At 29.4% G+C, this 5,036-nt stretch overlaps 1 protein-coding gene across 2 annotated transcripts in view; it reads left to right on the top strand.

Annotated features, from left to right (window-relative positions):
* Nucleotides 1–5,036, top strand: part of LOC117111066 — a 12,251-nt gene that overhangs the window by 2,488 nt on the left and 4,727 nt on the right. The window lies entirely within an intron of this gene.

The raw sequence follows: 5,036 nt of genomic DNA, 5'->3' as shown, positions 1-5,036 counted from the left end.
ATCTAATTCTTGTATATAAGAGATTTTTTATAAACTTAGAATTTAATATAGAAAATTTGTAAATTTAACGCTAATTTTTAAGTACTTACATGTTTTTTTTTCTATTTATTTTTGTTTTTAATTTTGAATTTATTTAATTTTTAGATTATTTTAATCAATTTTCTTTTGATAATATGATAATAATTATGGTATACTATACAATTCCAATTCAGAAATTGCAATTCCGATGTATAAAATTATAAATATAATTAAAATAAACAATTTGTAAGATTCAGGAAATTTTATTGGTCTATATATAAAATATACAAAAATTTGTTATGCTTGGTAGATAAAATGACATTAAACGAAAATACAACAAAAATACAATATATCAAATTTTAAAGTGAAAAAGAATAAAATGGAAGCCATTTTTTAACATTAAAATTAAACATGTGGATGCTATTAAAAACAAATGACTTTCTAGTTCTGCGGAGTATAGTTTTCGGAGGACGTAGCTTTATGTCAGATTTATTGAATATAATAGCAATTATAGAGAGGGTGGCTAAGATATAAATTCCCAATTTTTAATTTCCATTCCTAAATGATATATTGTTTTTGTTGTGCATGATTGTAAAAATAATGTATTATTTATTAATGAAAGAAATTTTGAATGAATTTTTCAATGGCTTATATTGTAAATAACTATGATATACAAAGTTTTCTGAATATTTCTAGATTTAATTTGTAATAATTGATTGATTGATTGATTGATTGTTCGTTTGATTGATTGATTGATTGAATTTTATTGAATTTATTCAGCAAAAATAGTATACACGCTCAATAAAAAAAAAACACAGTATAAAAAATTACCAGGATGAAGCACATAAAAGATCACAATGCACTTACTCCCAATGTAGTCCTTAAAAGATCAACAATTGTCAATGAAAATCTTTAAAATTATTTACTCTCCTAGAACAAGCCTAAATAATGTACGGTAATGATGCTGACTTTGGTTTCTGTTTTTTTCTTTTTCTTACTCATAAATGCAGTGTTTCAGCTATGTGCTGCGGACTGTTTTGTTTTTACTTTAATAAATAAATAGTAAATCATAATTAATTATTATTATTATTATTATTAGGCCTAATATTATTATTATTATTTTTTTTGTTCTGATTTTTTTTTCTTTTTTCTTGCATATATTAATTTTTCCTATCTTTTTGCACTGTTTTTTCTGGCCGTCACTTTGGTCACTTCCCATGCTTAGCATTTTTCTGTACTTTACCGAAGCATAGGCTATATATCAAAGATGTGCCACCTAATATTTAGTGTCAATCTATGGTGTGGTGTGCGTGTGAGGACCAAATTAAAGTGATTTAGGTCAAACAGTCTACACCGGAAATTTCAAAAACCGGTCAGTTGATCTGAATGACACTTACTGGAAAGTTTAATCAAGTAACAGGGAAGAAAGTTTTATGTGTTAGTGACGATCCAGTGAAGGGTGTAAATTTGAGGGTCTTTTCAATTTTTGAGGACCCAGACCTAAATATCTATTTTTAAAAACCAATGGGTCTAAATGAAACATTCTATAATACTTTGTAAAGGTCTTATAGTATGGCAGTATGGTGTGGATCTGAGGACCATTTAAAGGAAAACGTCCCAGACCACATATTTCGAAAACGGATCAACTGATCTGAATGAAACATTCGGAAAAAGTTTAACCAAGTTACAAGGATGAAAGTATTATGTGCTGGCAACGAATCAGTCAGGGGTGTAAATTGGAGGGTTATTTAATTTTTTGAGGACCCAGACCTAAATATCTCTTTAAACAAAATCAATAGGTATAATTTAAACCTTGTATAACAGTTTGTCAAGATCGAGTAAAGAAATGATTAAATTTTTGTGACGATAGTGTTATAATAAGACAGTATTATGTGTTGGCGACGAATCAGTCAAGGGTATAAATTGGAGGGTCATTTAAATTTTTGAAATCCCAGACGTAAATATCTATAAAAACAAATATTAATGGGTGTAAATTTAATTTTCTATAATAGTTTGTAAAGATCCATTAAAGAAATGACTGAATTTTTGTGATGATCCGGCGTATAGTAGGGTGTGAATGTGAGGACCAATTAAAGGAAAACGTTCCAGACCAGATATTTCAAAAACGGTTCAACTGATCAGAATGAAACTTTCGGGAATGTTTAACCCAAGTTACAAGGAAGGTATCATTATGTGTAGTGGACGATCCAGATTAGGGTGTAAATTTGAGGGTCATTTAAATTGCTTACGTCCCAGTTATAGATGGATAAAAATTACACTTTGCAGAATTGTTTTTCATGGCGAAATGAAGAAACGATCCAAATTTGGTGACGATCCCAAGCAGGGTGTGGACATCAGGACCATTAAAAGATTTTTTGTTGACAATTGAATACATTTTTTAAACGCAGTTTGCGTTTTCTAAAGTGCTTAAACCAGTTACAGCTAGGTTAAACTCTAAACTACCGTGATATGCATGAACAATTTTTGCTTTCAGTCATTGAATCGCTATGAACTGAAAATGTACTTTCCTATGCAAGGTCGGCTCATATAGCGCGCAATGGTTGTGAGTCACGATGTACTTCGCTATTACCACTGCAGCCATAGTTCAAGTCTCACAAATAACGTCGCAGTGAACTTAGTTTTCGTTTTTTTTCCCCACTTCATTTTTTCCACTTCATTAAAATTATATTGGTTTTCCGTGTTTTTTTTTACTTTATACATTTTAACGACTTTACTTTTTGTTGCAATTTCAACTTCATTTCTCATTAAAGCAATAGGTAAAAGCCCTATGTTTAGTTGTTCAAACAGACATGGTAAATCTAGTTATTATTATTATTATTATTATTATTATTATTATTATTATTATTATTATTATTTGACATATTGTTATCATTTTGTATAAAATCTCGAGTAATAATAATAATAATAATAATAATAAGTTTGTTTTTTTTTTGTAACAGAGGCACAATCGCTAGAGAGATATGCAATAGGAATTCACAATAAAAGTGTAATAATAACAAATGTACATTTGTCTCTTGCTATAGACGTTTCTTATTTAACTAATATACACTGAAACCAGTAGGTCCACTGATAAGTTTAAGATAACTTAGTATAAAACATACTCCAAATAAAGTGAGACTGGTCATTTTGATTCAATATTTCGATCTTTTATTAGAGCCGGGTGGCAAAGATTTGGCTGGCAATGGGCTAAGATATCATAAGGTCGAGCTGCAAAAACCGGTTTGCAACAGGCCTATGCCAAAAAAAAAATGCAATAATAATAATAATAATAATAATAATAATAATAATAATAATAATAATAATAATTATTATTATTATTATTATTATTATTATTATTATTATTATTATTATTATTAATATATTATAGTCGGTTGATACATCATGAAAAATATAATTCTTGACCGAGGTTGACCATCGTGCAAAGGCATTATTTACCTTCTGCATTAGTAGATACGTTAAGTTGTTATTTTGACTTTAATCAGTACATCAGCGCAATACTGTTTACATTATCATTGTGTTACGCCACAATCTAAAATCGATCTGGAGCATTTTCTAAAAGGTACAATAACAATAGCATTGACAGTCGAAGCTGTATTGTATTTTTATCTCAGCAAGTGAATATTGCTACAGAATGGAAACCATGCGTTCAGCCTGATTTCCATAAAATCACTACATGCTATCGCTGACATCTATCAACGACGCTGATTGGTCAGTCGATCTTTGTTGCGTCGGGGACAGCTGCACAGTGTAACTTATACGATTGCTGTGAAAACACTGCAGCAATATAGTGATTTAAAAAAAATTATTTCACTTTATTTTTTGTACAAAAAAATATGAAAATTAGATTTTGTATTTTATTTAGGAAGGAAATTAGTTGCGAACTCTGGTATTAATAGGGAACAGCGAAATTGTAATTTCATCGTTCCCTGGTTTTTTTTATGAGCGACTCCTAGATCCTACAATTTAAATTTTATTTTATACTTATTTGTTATTTATTTCATTTGAACTTAATTAATTTTTCTTATTCTCTGTTGTTGTTAAGCGCCTCGAGGTTGTGTCAACGTGAGGCGCTATATAAATCCAGAATTATTATTATTATTATTATTATTATTAATTTAATAATATTTATATTAATCTGTAGGATTGAACAAATTGTTTAGTGATTGTGATTTTAACAGGCTTCTAATAGTTATGTTAAGACGCAAATGTTATAAAGCGCCCGCTCGAGATTATTAGACTAATGTAGACATGTTAGGCCTATAGGCTCCATAAATAGTTTGCAGATAGAATTTTAAAACTCGATGTGTTGACGATGTCAACCATGCCAGGGAAGCCTTATTCAATGACGTTCATAAAAGTCACGAAGGACTTCTTCTAAATCGAAAATCATGCTCACGCGCGCCAACAATGCCATTGTTTGGTTACGACAATGTACTTTGGCATATTTGAACATAATGCAAGTACAGATGGTATTTGTTTACAAATTTCGATAAGAGACAATGGAAAGATAATGATTAATTCTTTTCTCATTCTCATCAAAAATAATGTGAAGGTCAAATGCTGATAAATTGCTTCATATATTAACCCCTTTCTCATGTAACACGGATGGCCATAATTATAATAAACTTCGACAGATTTGGATTGGTTTACACATTCATTCATTCATTCATTTATTCGTTCATTCATTCATCTTTTATTTCGAAATTTCATGTCCATACAAAAGACTTACAGTTAAACCAATACAAACAAAAATACAAATAAAAATACGAAAAAAGGGCGAGGTAAAAAAAATCAAGAAAAACACCAAGATCAGGAAAACATTTTAATGTACGATAATGTTCCATACACAATAGTCACAGTTAAAACAGAATAATTAGGCAGGTCAATCTGGCACTTGAGAAGTAATCGGGTTTTGTTTTGGTTTTTTAGGTATTAGCATATTAAACGTTGGCCGAAATTAGAAAACCAGCCTTTAAAAAAAAAAAAAAATAAATAAA

The sequence above is a fragment of the Anneissia japonica genome, unplaced genomic scaffold (assembly GCF_011630105.1).
Source record: "Anneissia japonica isolate Jap-2015-1 unplaced genomic scaffold, ASM1163010v1 scaffold573_len2283161_cov171, whole genome shotgun sequence".
Taxonomy (NCBI): domain Eukaryota; kingdom Metazoa; phylum Echinodermata; class Crinoidea; order Comatulida; family Comatulidae; genus Anneissia; species Anneissia japonica.
The sequence above is the reverse complement of the archived record's forward strand: the minus strand, read 5'-3'. Positions and strand labels throughout refer to the sequence as shown.